Genomic DNA, 16,233 nt, shown 5'->3' with positions numbered 1-16,233 from the left:
GGATCACCTGAGGTCAGGAGTTCGAGGACAGCCTGGCCAACATGAAGAAACCCCGTCTCTACTAAAAATACAAAAGCTAGCCAGGCATGGTGGTGGGTGCCTGTAATCCCAGCTATTTGGGAGGCTGAGGCAGGAGAATCACTTGAACCCAGGAGAGGGAGGTTGCAGTGAGCCAAGCTCACGCCACTGCATTCCAGCCTGGGTGACAGAGCAAGACTCCATCTCAAAAGAAATAAAATAAAATACAAAATAAGAACAGAAAGCTTTCAATTTAATAAGCACTTAAAGCTCTTTACTGGTTTAAAACAAATACAAGGCCCATTTTTCTAGAATCACCTGGCCTCTCTAAGCCTTGCAAATGAAACTGAATTTCTCACTTGATGCTTAGCTATGACTTGCAATCATGAAAACCAAGAATTGTGTTATGTCACTGTGTACTGCTTGTTACCTGAATTCCACACTAGGCTGGGATCAAGGGTTGAATGTTTCATGATTTTCTCCATAACCTGTGTGCTTCTTATCCCAGACCAAACTAAGCTTTTTTCTAGAGTTCTACAATTTACGGTTAATAGACAAGAGTGGTTCTCAGTAATGTACTCTCTGGACTAGCAGCACCAGCAGGACCTGAGAACTTTTTATAAGTGCAAATTATCAGGCCCCACCCTGGACCTGGTGCATCAGAAACTCTGGCTTAGGGCTCAGCAATCTGTGCTGCAGTAATCCCTCCGGGTGTTCAAGAACCTCTGGCATATGGCAGGTAGAAAAATGTGTTTCCTTCTCTAGGTCCAAAGCCAGGGATACTATATGTTCTGTCTTGATAGGAAACAATGACATGCAATTAAGACACATAAATCTCCTTTCTACTCCCACCCTCCATCCAATGTGTTTTATTTTTATGAGTTCAATAAGAAAATAAGTGGCAATCAGAGATTTAGTCTAAAATGTATATTTACAAGTGTCAGTTCTCATCCAGCCTGATCTCATACAAAACCATTTACATCCTCTTATATCTCAAGTTTTAAAAAAGTATCTTTACAATGTAACTCTCAGGCACACTAGGAGTTCTATAATAAAACACCAAGTAGATCAGAATGTCCAACCTTACTAGAGAAGAAAAGTGGAATCATTGGCTATATTTTCAAATTGCATTCAACAGGAAATTTAAGTTTTGATTTTTTTTTTCACCGTCATACTTCCAAGTTAATAGAATTAAACCAGAATATGCCATTCTTTCAAATCCTCCAGCCAGGCAAAATTTTACTGTATTACTTCTTGCTTTCAATGAATATAAAGCAGACTCCTGATAGGCACATTTTGTATACCTGCAAAGATGCAGAACCGAACAGTTCCATCTGTTCAATATTAAAACAAAAGTCCTGTAAACCTCAGATGGTGAGTGTAATACTTCAGCACTAGCACCAAAGCCTCAAATATGAAAGGATACCAAGAACACCACTAGCAAACAAAAGTGAGCTCTTGGCTGGGAGCACTAGTTCATGCCGTAATCCCAGCACATTGGCAAGCCAAGGTGGGAGGATTACTTGAAGTCAGGAGTTCAAGACCAGCCTGGGCAGCATAGCGAATTCACATCTCTACAAAAAATTTTAAAAATTAGCTGGGTGTGGTGGCACACACCTGTAGTCCTATCTACTTGGGAGGCTGATGTAGGAAAATCGCTTGAGCCCAGGAGTTCGAGGCTGCAGTAGCTATGATCATGCCACTGCACTCCAGCCTGGGTGACAGGGCAAGACTTAGATAATTACAGTCTGTCCTGCTCCTGTTTACATTAAAATCACTAAGTTAAAATGCTTTCAATCAGCAGGATAAAAATTAAGTGAAATTTGACTTTGGAGGTTGGCCAGAAAATAGACAATGGAGAAACAGACACTTCCCACAGGAATAAAAATGGCCAATAAGCATGTAAAAAAGATTCAAAAGCACTAGAAACTAAAGAAATGTAATGAAAACGATGAGATTTTCTGCTTAAAGACTAGCAAAGAGGACAAATGGAAGGGGGAAATTGGAGCTCTGTCTCTGTTGGTGGGAGTATAAACTGAACCGATTTTCCTGCAGTATAATTTGAAAATTTTATTAAAAACACTAGAACTGTTTTATGTTATTTTCCTCCAGAAATTCTACTTCTATAAATTCAGTCCAAAAATGCTTGCTCGAGTCCATTAAAATGTATATATAAGAAAATTTACTTCTAGGGTGGCAATGATTAACTTAATATACATCCAACTATTAAAAATGATGATGCCAAGGATATATTTACTGCCATAGAAATTTACTGCCCAAAACATAGTGACAAAAGACTATATGTTATGATTCTACTTTTAAAAATGTTTATATGCATAAAAAAGTATAAAAAGCAACAAACCAGAACGTTTTGAGTGGCAAAATTAGACTTTTCTTCATATTTTGTCTTCCAAATTATTACAAAAGAATGTGACTTTCTTTTTTTTTTTTTTTTTTTTTTTTTGAGACAGAGTCTTGGTCTGTCACCCAGCCTGGGGTGCAGTGGCGCGATCTCAGCTCACTGCAATCTCCACCTCCTGGATTCAAGCAATTCTCCTGCCTCAGCCTCCTGAGTAGCTAGGATTATAGGTATGCACCACCACGCCCGGCTAATTTTCGTATTTTTAGTAGAGATGGGGTTTCACTATAATGGACAGGCTGGTCTCGAACTCCTGACCTCATGATCCACCCACTTCGACCTTCCAAAGTGCTGGGATTACAGGCATGAGCCACCATGCCCGGCCTCTAAGAATGTGATTTTCTTTATAATCAGGGAGAAGTATTATTTTCATTTATTTATATTTAAATTTTTTTATTTTCCCTATTTTTTCTCATGTATGTATCACATGCAGTCTAGAGAGCCAGAATCCCTGCCTCTTGAGGTAAATCAGCCCATTTCTGTCTCTATAAATTTGCCTTTTCTGGACATTTCAAATCAACGGAATTATACAATATGTGGTCTCGTGTCTGGCTTTTTTACTTAGCTAATGTTTTTGAGGTTGATCCATGACACGACATGTTCTGGTAGTTTGTTCCTTTCATTACTGAGTAGAAGACCATTGATGGATATAGCACATTTTGTCAGCAGAGAGCCTTTGAAACTTGGATTCCAACTTCCTGTGGCCTAAATGAAACCCTCGGAACACAGGACTTACAGGCGAAGCTGCCGTATATGTCAAAGTAACTACTTATCAGAACCAGCTTTGTCATCAGGAGCCTGAATTTTCATCATTTTGCAACTTAACTTTTTTTTTTTTTTTTTTGAGACGGAGTTTCGCTATTTTTGCCCAGGCTGGAGTGCAATGGCGCTATCTCGGCTCACTGCAACCTCTGCCTCCCAGGTTCAAGTGATTCTCCTGCCTCAGTCTCCAGAGTAGCTGGGATTACAGGCATGTGCCACCATGCCTGGCTAATTTTGTATTTTTTAAGTAGATACAGGGTTTCTCCAGGTTGGCCAGGCTGGTCTCAAACTCCCGACCTCATGTGATCCACCCACCTTGGCCTCCCAAAGTGCTGGGATTACAGGCATGAGCCACTGCGCCCGGCCTGCAACTTATTTTTTACAAGCAACTTTTGTGCTACATGTCAGGACTTTGGAAGCATCTGATACATTAATTTAATAAGTATGAGCATGTGGCTGAGTGGACAAGAAAGTGAAACCATCCGTGCTACATTGCATATTTTTTCCTCTCCCAGACTGGACCAGGGAATCTCCCAACTTTCTAGAGTATCCTGTCTTCATTTACAAAGCTGAACAGTATTAAAGATCCTGCTGCCTTTGTTAGGCAGATTTGGAGGGGAGGCCCAACAGCAGTGGTGGAGAGGAAAAAGAGAGTGGAGCTTGTGGAACAGGAAGCCCCCCCCGCCCCCCCACACCGGGGTCCGCACAGGGCTCCCAGCTGTTGAGGATGCTGTGGATGGGGAAGTGCTGATAGTGTCACCAGGCAAGCCTAGCACCTCCAATGCGCCCAGAAGGTCTTGACTTTGGACACTTACCCTTGTTTCACAAGTGTTTAAAAGCTGTTTTTGCTTTTGTTATTTTCCCGAATACTCATTACTTAGTAGGTAGTTATTAATCTTTCTTTGGGAGAGGGACAGGGCTTTAAAACTGAAGAACATAATTTTCATAAAAATATCAAAAATAGAAAAAAAGTTACTTTAGAAACAATTTGCTATATAAACCAAATGGCAGCTGTTGAGAATCTCAATAAAATGTTAAATGCATTTGCTGCTTTTAGAAGAAATAAAGAAAAAAAAATTAGATGAAATAAAGAAAAAAATGCATTTGCTGTCAGTGGTACCCTTTTGCCTAAGGGTGGCACTGTGTCATCATACTGTGGTGGGGGGTGTGTGCTGTATATGTGTGAAACTTTTCATCTCAGGATAGATCATAGTCTTAGTTGCAGTTTTCCTTCCAAATAGGGTTACAAAGTAGTAAAACATGGACTTGGAAGTGACAGACCTGAGGGAATCAGTGCAGCTTAAAAAAAAATCCAATAAAACTAACTTTTAATAATCCTTAGATTGGTTTTTGAAACAATAGATATAATTATTTACTCTAAGCATCTGGTTATGATTTTGAAACAATAATACATGCTGTCTCCACCCTTTTTTCTTTTCTTTTCTTTTCTTTTTTTTTTATGGAAACAGAGGTTTCATCCAGAAAACCCCAGTGACTTTTTTTTGGTTTTTTTTTTGTTGTTTTTTTTTTTTCCAGACATGGTCTTACTCTGTTGCCCAAGCTGGAGTGGAGTGGTGGATCTCAGCTCACTGCAGCCTCAACCTCCCACCTCAGCCTCCCCAGCAGCTGCATCCACAGGCACCACTGTGCCCTGCCAATTTATTATATTTTTTGTACAGGTGGGGCTTTTCCATGTTGCCCAGGCTGGTCTCAAACTTCTAGGCTCAAGCGGTTCGCCCACTTCGGCCTCCCAAAGTGATGTGACTACAGGCATAAGCCACTGTGCCCAGCCTGCAGTGACTTTTTAAAACATAAGTTCAAGCATCTCTTCTTAACTCCTTTAATTGGAGGTATCTCTTCTCTCATTGTCCTCATCTTTAGTGTTCCCCCAGAGTTCACTGCTGACTGGATGTACAACACATATTTCTTTCTTTCTTTTCTTTTTTTTTTTTTTTTGAGACAGAGTCTCGCTCTGTTGCCCAGGCTGGAGTGCAATGGCGCGATCGCGGCTCACTGCAAGCTCCGCCTTCCGGGTTCACGCCATTCTCCTGCCTCAGCCTCCCGAGTAGCTGGGACTACAGGCGCCCGCCACCGCGCCCGGCTAATTTTTTGTATTTTTTAGTAAAGACAGGGTTTCACCGTGTTAGCCAGCATGGTCTCGATCTCCTGACCTCGTGATCTGCCCGCCTTGGCCTCCCACAGTGCTGGGATTACAGGCGTGAGCCACCGCGCCAGGCCCACAACATATATTTCAAAGTCAAGGCTGAGTGCGGTGGCTCACGCCTATAATCACAGCAATTTGGGAGTCAGGGCAGGCAGATCGCTCGAGTCCAGGAGTTCTAGACCTGCCTGGGCAACATGGCGAAACCCTGTTTGTATTAAAAATACAAAAAATTGGGCGTTTCCGGGAGCGCCCCGTGGAGTTGGTGTCAGCCGCTTTTGGCATGGCGGCCTTTTCCGGCCCGGCTGGGCCAATCCTGTCGCTGAACCCACAGAAAGATGTGGGTTTCAGAAGGAGGTGGCACAGGTTCTGCGCATAACCCGGCGAAAAAAACAAGAACAACTTACTCCTGGAGTGGTCTATGTGTGCCACCTACATAACCTATTGAACGAAACCCAGATTCTTTCATATTCCTCCCAGTGTGGCACTGTTACAAGCTTCAGACTATCCAGACAGAAAAGGACTGGAAATAGCAAAGGCTATGCATGTGTGGAGTATGAGTCTGAGGATGTTGCCAAGATAGTTGCTGAAACAATGAACAACTACCTGTTTGGTGAAAGACTCTGGGAGTGTCATTTTATGACACCTGAAAAAGTACAGAAAGAACTCTTTAAAGACTGGGATATTCCGTTTAAGCAGGCATCATATCCATCAGTGAAACGGTATAATCAGAATCGGCACTTACACAAAAGCTGTGGGTGGAGGGGCGATTTAAAAAGAAAGATTACTCAAGAAGAAATTAGCTTAAAAAGGAATTGATTATGATTTTCCTTCTTTGATTTTACAGAAAACAGAAAGTATTTCAAAAACGAATCATCAGACGTCTACAAAGGGCCAGGTTTGCCGGGCACGGTGGCTCACGCCTGCAATCCCAGCACTTTGGGAGGCCGATGCGGGCGGATCACCTGAGGTCAGGAGTTCGAGACCAGCCTGGCCAACATGGTGAAACCCTGTTTCTACTAAAAAATACAAAAATTAGCCGGGCATGGTGTTGGGCACCTGTAATCCCAGCTACTCGGGAGGCTGAGGCAGGAGAATTGATTGAACCTGGGAGGCAGAGGTTGCAGTGAGCCGAGATCACGCCATTGCACTCCAGCCTGGGCAACAGGAGCGAAAGTCTATCTGAAAACAAACAAACAAACAAACAAAAAACAAAAGGCCAGGTTTTACATAAGAAGCAGCAAAAGGTTTTAGGCACTCCTGACACTCCTGAGAAGACTGTGGATAGCCAGGGCCCCACACCGGTTTGTACCTCAACATTTTTGGAGAGACGAAAATCTGAAGTGGCTGAAATGAACGATAATGATGAAGATAACAAAATAGTTTTCAAACAGCCCATATCCTGTGTAAAAGAAGAAATACAAGAGACTCAAACACCTACACATTCACAGAAAAAAAGATGAAGAAAAAGCAATTAGTGATTTTCAATGTATTATGTATAATATTTCTTCTGAAAAACATAATATTTTTATGAGAAAAATACAAAAAATTAGCTAGGCATGGTGGCTCATGCCCGTAGTCCCAGCTACTCAGGAGGCTGAAGTGGGAGGATCACCTGAGCCCAGAAGTTGAGGCTGCCGTGAGCCATGATCATGCCGCTGCACTCCAGCCAAGTCAAGTCATTACATTTATCTTAACCTATTCTAGGCTGGCTTAAGAGGGATTTGTATTAAGAATACAATAGGCAATCTCACAGACATCTAAGTACAGAACTCAATATATGACCACACCATGGAAGGACTGTGCTGGGAGGTGATTTTCCTCTCCCGCATGCCTTCACTCTGGACTTCTGCTCCATGCTTGTGCTTTGCTTTGCAGATGGACGTTCGGCACGTGCTCCAGGCTCCTCCAGCCGCTGAGACTTTGGCTTGCCCTGGCAGTACCCCTGGTCCCAGTGTTACTGGACCTTTCCATACAGATGCTCCTCTGCAAAAAATCTATCGAACACTCTCCCTGTCATTTCCAATTGGCAGGATAAAGATTCTGATCTGCCTAGCAGTGGGGGTGGGAGTTCCCTAGTTGTCCCTGGATTTGTAGTGCTGCCCTTTCCAGAGACTCGAGGAGGAGCTGGATATCCAAAAAGAGGGTGTGGGTAGGGAATCAGTAGTACAGTCTACTTCAACAAGAAAGTATAAAGTAGAGGCGGTGGCTCACGCCTGTAATCCCAGCACTTTAGGAGGCCGAGGCAGCCGGATTACTTAAACTCAGGAATTTGAGACCAGACTGGGCAACATGGCAAAACCCCATCTCTACTAAGAATACAAAAAATTAGCGGGGCATGGTGGCACATGCCTGTAGTCCCAGCTACTTAGGAGGTTGAGGTGAGAGGCTTGCTTGAGCCCAAGAAGTTGAGGCTGCAGTCAGTCGAGATCACCATGCCACTGCACTCCAGCCTGGGCGACAGAGCGAGACCCTGACTCAAAAAAAAAAAAAAAAAAAAAAAAAAGTTTAAAGTAGAAGCATCTCTATGCATGACTGAGGTCATGCTTTCCATATATTTTTTTCCAACTTGCCTTTTTTCTCTCTAAAACACTGTATCTTAAGCTTTTCCCTGTTATCAAGTACTCATAAGCATTATCTGAATGGTTGTATCAGAATCCATTATCTGGACTCATTGTCATTTATCCATCTGCAGTTGCTGGAGATACTGCCCTTTCTGCCACACTCAGTCACCCTTCTGACCTTGCTCTGTGTCCAGTTATCTACTAATACACATACTGGTCATTTAGGACTTATAATTAAGAAGAAATAGTTATCATAGTTCCTAACACTTCAAAAAGAATGTAGCTTCCTAAAAATAGAATGGCTTGGTGGTTATGACAATTTTAAAGCAAAACAGACAAATCGATATTTAAGTTAACGTTCTGCTTTCTTCTTGTATCTATTTTTCACTTCTCTGTGATTTTGATGGGTAAAGTTTCATTTGGAAGGATTTTTATTTCAAAATAGAAATAGCATATGCCATGAGAATGGGAACTCTGAAAGGTTCAGCTTTCTAGTCATTAGTTTCCTAAGATTGCCACAAAAGCTACTGATAGTCAATCATGATTGGCCTGTAGGGAAAGTGAGTTAATATTATGTACAACTTAAGCACTTTACTTTCTATCAGATATGGAAAAATAGGTGGTGTGTTTGGAAAAGTATTGGGCTAGGAGTCAGGAAGCTTGACTGTTAGTCCCAACCCTCCTTCTTCAGCTGAGCACCCCTAGGCAATAACTCAGCAGCTATTTCTTAAATACCTAATGAGTTTCAGGCTTTGCTGTTGGGCTGGGAATCTTGACATAGATATTGCTTCACGATTCTCCAAGTCTCCCCTCCTCAACCCAGCTCACAGTGAGCTTTCTTATGCACTGTGTAAATTTCTCTCCTAACAGGCCCAACTCTCTCTCCAACCTGCTTCCCAGGGCAGTTGTGAGGATCAAATGAGAGAGAATATGGATGAAAGCAAATTGTAAATGATTTTAAAATGCAATAAAAATATGACCCATGGAAAATTATTTAAAGATCCTTAGAATTTTAAACAGCACATTAACCTGAGTTCTCTATGATTTTTATTTTAAATAGAGATGAAAGTTTTACAATGGACCACAGATATGGTTGAAAATCTTGGCTTGATTATTGTCCGAGAAAATGATACAGTGGTTTGTGTGATGAATTTTCTAAAATTGCCAGCCAAAAAAAACACAAAACCTTTTTTGAGTCAAAGGAACGTTGACTGTGTAATGGAGAAATGTTTTGTGTTCACTAACAGCTTGCCTTTGATTCCAGCTGCAGCATATCATGAGTAATGAGATCTGTGTGCAGGTGACTGACCTTCACCTGGCAGAAAATAATAATGGGGCCACCAGAGGCCAGCCAAACACTCAGAACTCAAGGAGCCTCCTGGAGTCAACGTATCAGCGGAAAGCTGGGCAGCTAATGTCAAATGAGAAATGCTTTAACGTGAGACTTGCTCATATAGTCAAAGACCTTGCTGGTGACAATGTAAGTTGTTAAAATTCTCTGAACCAGAAGTTAAAGCAAGGGTACTTTGACCCCATGATTCTACTTCTGAATTTTTTTTTTTTTTTTGAGGCAGAGTCTCACTCTGTCGCCCAGGCTGGAATGCAGTGGCATGATTTTGGCTCACTGCAACCTCTGCCTCCCGGGTTCAAGCGATTCTCCTGCCTCAGCCTCCTGAGTACCTGGGATTACAGGCGCCTGCCACCATGCCTGGGTAATTTTTTGTATTTTTAGTAGAGACAGGGTTTCACCGTGTTAGCCAGGATGGTCTCAATCTCCTGACCTCGTGATCTGCCCACCTCGGCCTCCCAAAGTGCTGGGATTACAGGCATGAGCCACCATGCCCAGCCCTCCTGGAACTTTTTAGAGTTCCTAATGAGTTCACCAGAGAAACACAAAGTGGAAGTAACTATCTTCCTGGACAATCTATACTTTGTTTCTTTTTTGGCTTTAAAAACAAACAAAAAGAAAACTAGTTATATATGATTTTTACAGTTGTGTATTCTTCTTTTTCTCTGAACATTTTTCATAGTATGCTTTGTAAATATTATTGTTAGAAAAATGTTGGTACATGAAATCCATGGTCATGGTCATTACAGAAAAGAAAACGTAGGCCTGGCACACATAGGTCACACTTGTAATCCCAGCACTCTGGGAGGCCAAGGTGGGCGGATCGCTTGAGACCAGCTTGGGCAACATGGCAAAACCCCATCTTTGCAAAAAACACAAGAATGCAAAAATTAGCCAGGTGTGGTGGCTTGCGCCTGTAGTCCCAGCTACTCAGGAGACTGAGGTGGGAGGTTGGCTTAAGCCTGGGAGGTCAAGGCTGCAGTGAGCCCTGATCGCATCACTGCAGTCCAGCCTGGGTGACACAGCAAGACCCTATCTCAAAAAATAAAAGAAAAAAAATGCAGATAACCAAAAAACGTCACCTTAAAATTCTTTCCTGAAATTACCATTGATGACATTTCTAGTTTTCTATGCTTGAGTATATATTTTGAAAGAGTTTATACTGGACAAATGGTCTTTAAGTTTTTTTTGTCTTGACACAGGGTCAGGCTCTGTTGCCCAGGCTAGAGTGCAGTGACGCGGTCTTAGCTCACTGCAACCTCTGACTCCTGGGTTCAGGCGATCATCATGCCTCAGCCACCCTGGTAGCTGGAATTACAGGCATGTGCCACCATACTGGCTAATTTTTGTATTTTTAGTAGAGATGTGTGTCAGATCCCAGGGTCCAGGTCCTGTCCATGCTGAAGTCTGAGGGGAGTGGGTGGGTAAGCAGAAAGAATATTCCGGGGGGGGGGGAGCTGTAGGCAGGTGAAAGATAGTTTTATTCAGCAGCAGCTCTCATTAACAGCTTTCTTACACTAGCTCTCTTATTAGCAGCTTACTCTTAACACTATTAGCCCTGTCTCAGCTGCTTGAGCCAGCTGCCCCCACACACAGCTGTGCAGCCGACTCTCCCTTGCCTTCAGGTTAAGCAGCTTAACTCTTTCTCTCTGGGCACGAGCAAGCCCAGCTGTGTCCTGGCTCCCTCCTGTCGGTCTGCAAGATGGACAGCCTTGGCTTTCTCTTTCTCTGGGTGCCAGGACGCCTGCCATGTGTGGCTAGCCATGTGTACTACAATGACTTTCCTAAAAAAACAACTGGCTGGGCATGGTGGCTCATGCCTGTAATCCCAGCACTTTGGGAGGCCAAGGTGGGTGGATCACGAGGTCAGGAGTTCGAAACCAGCCTGGCCAACATGGTGAAACCCCCATCTCTACTAAAAATACAAAGATTAGCCAGGTGTGGTGGCACGTGCCTGTAGTCCTAGCTACTTGGGAGGTTGAGGCAGAATAATTGCTTGAACTTGGGAGGCGGAGGTTTCAGTGAGCCAAGACCGTGCCGTTGTACTCCAGCCTAGGCAACAGAGTTAGACTCTGTCTCAAAAAAAACAAACAAAAAAAAAGAACTCTGCCGTTTCAATTGTACTCATTTAACCCTTTTAAAAAATGTATTATAATTAGATATGTACCAAGGTTTAGTGTACCCTTGAAAAATACTGGCTTGAGATTTTGGCCCAAATCTGTCCCTATCTGCCAGAACTCCTTCTAAATACAGATCTGATAATGTTGTTTCCCTCTTTTATTAATGACCAAAGCCAGCAATTATTGAGAAATAAGTGGCAGTAATTGTACGAAGCATTTTACACGCATTCTCTCATTGAAACCCCACAACAATCCTGTGATTATCACTCCTATTTTACAGATGAAGAAACTGAGGCTGGGTGAACTCAGCCCCATGGCAAATAAGTGACAGGGCCTGAATCCAAACCTGGAGAGTCTGTCTCCAAAGCCTGAGCTTAACCTTGAAGCAATCTGCTTCCTTCATGGGCACCAGGTATGGAATAAATTCCTAACTCCTTGGGAAGGCATTCAAGGCCTTTCCCAGTCTGGTCCCAACTATTTTTGGAAACTCTCCTCTTCCCTTCCTCCCACCACTGTGCAGTCCACACCACTCAGTTCCCAACACACAGTGTCCCTCTACTCTTCAATACCTTCATTCATGCTCTTCCCTCAGGTCCTGTCTCTTGTTCCACATGCCCTATCAAACTTTTTTTTTCTTTTGAGGCAGGGTCTTGCTCTGTCACTCCGGCTGGAGTGCAGTGGCACAGTCATGGCTCATTGCAGCCTCAACCCCCTGGCCTCAAGTGATCCTCCCGCCTCAGCCTCCCGAGCAGCTGGGGCCACAGGCAAGGGCCACCATGCTGGGCTAATTTTTTTTTTTTTTTTAAAGATGGAGTCTCGCTCTGTCACCTAGGCTGGAGTGCAGTGGCGCGATCTCCGCTCACTTCAAGCTCCGCCTCCTGGGTTCACGCCATTCCCCTGCCTTAGCCTCCTGAGTAACTGGGACCACAGGCGCCCACCACCATGCCCGGCTAATTTTTTGTATTTTTAGTACAGACAGGGTTTCACCATGTTAGCCAGGATGGTCTCGATCTGACCTCGTGATCTCCCCGCCTCAGCCTCCCAAAATGCTGGGATTACAGGCGTGAGGCACCGCGCCCGGCCTAATTTTTTTTTTTTTTTTTAGGAGACGGGGTCTCACTATGCTGCCCAGGCTGGCCTCAAACTTCTAGCCTCAAGTGATCCTCTCACCTTGGCCTCCCAAAGTGCTGGGATGACAGGCGTGAGCCACTATACCTGGCCACCTGTCAGACTTTCTACACAGCATCTTCAAGGCTCTGTTCAAATGTCACCTCCTGGCAGGGTACAGTGGCTCACGCCTGTCATCCCGGCACTTTGGGAGGCCAAGGTGGGCAGATCACTTGAGGTGAGGAGTCCAAGACCAGCCTGGCCAACATGGTGAAGCCCCATCTCTACTAAAAATACAAAAAATTAGCTGGGCGTGGTGGCAGGTGCCTTTAATCTCAGCTACTTGGGAGGCTGAGGCAGGATAACCACTTGAACCCAGGAGGCGGAGGTTGCAGTGAGCCAAGATCATGCCACTGCCCTCCAGCCTGGGTGACAGAGCGAGACTCTGTCTCAAAAAAAAAAAAAAAAAAAAAAAGAGTATCTATTCTTTGACTCACCAATTCTAATTCTGGGAATTCTAAGGAAATGATAAAATTATATGTCAATAAACAAGACAAAAAAGATTCGCTAAAAGAGGTTTATCACAACAGTGGTGAAAATTTAGAAATGACCCAAATGTCCCACAACAAAAGAATAATTATATAGCTCACTGTAGCCTTGAACTCCTGTGCTCAAGGGATTCTCCTGCCTCAGCCTCCTAAGTAGCTGGGACTACAGGTAACTGCTATTTTTATAGGTAAAAAATGGTCAGATATATGGTTCAATCTAATATTTGACTTCATACAACAAAATAATATTGTATTCCATAAAACAAAACATGAGGTGGTTATTTTAACTGATGTAAAGATATTTATTGTCAAAATATATTCACCATACATGTAAGAAAGAATGTACACCTGAGTGTACAGTATAATCCCAACATTACTTTCATTATTATTTTTATTTTTTGAGGCAGAGTCTCTGTCACCCAGGCCGGAGTGCAGTGGTGTGGTCTCGGCTCACTGAAACCTCTGCCTCTCAGGTTCAGGTGATTCTCCTGCCTCAGCCTCCCGGGTAGCTGGGATTACAGGCCTGTGCAACCATACCTGGCTAATTCTATTTTTTTTTTTCAAGTTTAGAATTCCTGGTTTATTGGGAAAACTTCATAATGAAAACTTCAATTGCCCTTTTCCACGACTTACAAAATAATAATGTGATATTTAAAATGAATTGTTTTTCATTATGTAAGTAGAAATGGTAAAAAATAGTAATAACCCATTTGATGCATCATATATATGCTATTCAGGGAAACTCAAATCCCTGAATTCTCCTGTGGCATGTTTTACATCAGACATTTTAAATCTGTTTACCAAGAAAGACCAGGATTTTAACTATATGTAGGTTTCTACTTACAGTTGCAATCTATCAGAAGCCTGTCTATATGATTAGAGCCCAGATACATCTGAAGTTTAGAAAAGCAAGCCATTTTTCTCCTTAGGCTGTTTTAGTGGCACTTTTGTGACAGGAAGGGCTCTCCTAATCCTTTAGTACACAACTTAACCAGATCTATCAGTCATGATAAATTAGACTGATATATCTAATCTATCAGTCCATCTTTCAATCCAGTTACTCTGGTTCTGAACCTATAAACACAAAACACTACAGATTTATTAATATAGCATTTTCCAACACCCTAACCCTATATAGAACTTTAAAAGAGAAAATTTCATCTAAATATTTCACACCTGAGAAAGCCTTACTAACCACGGCAACAGGTTTGGACCACAAAACAATACTTTCTTAGATGATATATAGAGTCAACATGAAGCTTAGCAAGAATGAATTATTCAGGGCTGGGCGCGGTGGCTCACGCCTGTAATCCCGGCACTTTGGGAGGCTGAGGTGGGCGGATCACGAGGTCAGGAGATCGAGACCATCATGGCTAACACGGTAAAACCCTGCCTCTACTAAAAATACAAAAAATTAGCCGGGCGTGGTGGTGGACGCCTGTAGTCCCAGCTACTCGGGAGGCTGAGGCGGGAGGATAGCGTGAACCTGAGAGGCAGAGCTTGCAGTGAGCGGAGATCACGCCATCGCACTCCAGCCTGGGAGACAAAGTGAGACTCCGTCTCAAAAAAAAAAAAAAAAAAAAAAAAAAAAAGAATTATTCAGGATATTAATGAGAAATTCTCACAAACAATATGCATTTAGGAAACTATTTTGCTTCCTTAAATAGTTTGAAGGCTTGAAAAAAAAAGCTTTTTTTTGGCATTTCTTTTAGAATGTTTGGTCATTGACAATTTTTGTTTGTTTTGAGACAGAGTCTTGCTCTGTTGACCAGGCTGGAGTGCAATGGCACAATCTCGGTTCACTGCAACCTCCACTTCTCTGGTTCAAGCGATTCTCCTGCCTCAGCCTCCCCAGTAGCTGGGACTACAGGCATGTGCCACCACGCCTGGCTTATTTTTGTATTTTCAGTAGAGACGGCGTTTCACCATGTTTGCCAGGCTGGTCTTGAACTTGTGACCTCAGGTGATTGGCCTGCCTCGGCCTCCCAAAGTGCTGAGATTACAAGCGTGAGCCACCACACCCGGCCAGTCATTGACAATTTTTACCATTACCTTCCTCTTCTCCTTAGCCCTTAACAGACCAAGTCCATTCTATTTGGAAATAACAAGAACTTGATCCAATTATTAAATCTTGGAAACCATCTCATTTTTACCTTATAAAGTGTTAAGTTTCATGTTCATATTCTCTTACAAACATAGCATAAATGTTATGGGTAGATATAAGGAAATATTGGCATAGTATAGGTAATTAGTGAAAAGACACAACTTCACAAAACATAATAAAAGATGAACATGAAGCTATAACACTACTTTAAAAATATTTTCTCCCAAATTATTTTAGCATTTTTGACTAGTTTGAGAATATGAACACTGCCAAAAAATAAGTTCGAAGTAGCCTAGAGAAACAGTTTCTTCTTCTGGAGTCCATCTTGGCAGTGGCGATTTTCTCCCACACTCATTCCCAAGTTAGGCGGATGTGTAGAAGTACCTGGGCTTGGTATTGCCCAGGAGGTCATCTTCGCAGCTGGGGAGGCAGCAGCAGAAGAAAGCACAGCCAATGAGGATAATCATGGCTGCCCACCCAAAGCCGTAGGCCCAGTTATAGATGGAAGTGACAGCGGGGCTTGGCATGAAGGTTGAAGGTTGAGTGTACTTCACGGGGTAAATTACCAGGGAGATGATCTGGAACACAGCAGCCAAGGCAAGGAGACCTCCAATCACTCTTAGGAAGACAAGTATCTGGGGTACACACAGGACGAAGAAGGAGAGGATGAAACAGATCACCAGGATGCTGACGCCCCAGAAAAGCATGGCAGCCGCTGCTCGACCCCACGCGTACTCCATGAGGCTGTGGCAGCCGTCCTCTTAGGACCCGCTGCTGCCGCCGCCGCCGCCCTTGTGGAAGGAAACATCTCCACCACAGCGAGGACGTCTGGACGTGGTCGCTCGACTGCAGCCAGCCGCGGCCGGCCAGCGCGATGATGTCGAAGGCGATGGCGCTGAGTAGGAGCAGGGTCAGGATCCAGCGGCAGCGCTCGCAGGCCAGGCCGCAGCGGATCATGTCGACCGGCGGTGTGGGGTCGAGAGGAGCCGAGCGGAGCGGGGCGGAGGAGCGCGCGGGCCCGGGCGGCGGCTGGAAGTCGCTAATTCTCGTATTTTTAGTAGAGACCGGGTTTCACCATGTTG

At 43.6% G+C, this 16,233-nt stretch overlaps 2 pseudogenes; one reads left to right on the top strand and one right to left on the bottom strand.

The window, feature by feature from the left end:
- Positions 1-5,607: 5,607 nt before the first annotated feature.
- LOC100612664 (MKI67 FHA domain-interacting nucleolar phosphoprotein-like) lies at positions 5,608-6,823 on the top strand (annotated as a pseudogene).
- An 8,560-nt stretch (positions 6,824-15,383) lies between these two features.
- Positions 15,384-16,233, bottom strand: LOC134808557 (p53 apoptosis effector related to PMP-22-like; annotated as a pseudogene).

The sequence above is a fragment of the Pan troglodytes genome, chromosome 16 (genome assembly GCF_028858775.2).
Source record: "Pan troglodytes isolate AG18354 chromosome 16, NHGRI_mPanTro3-v2.0_pri, whole genome shotgun sequence".
NCBI classification, from domain to species: domain Eukaryota; kingdom Metazoa; phylum Chordata; class Mammalia; order Primates; family Hominidae; genus Pan; species Pan troglodytes.
Note: the sequence above shows the minus strand (reverse complement) of the source record. Positions and strands in the feature narration are given on the sequence as shown.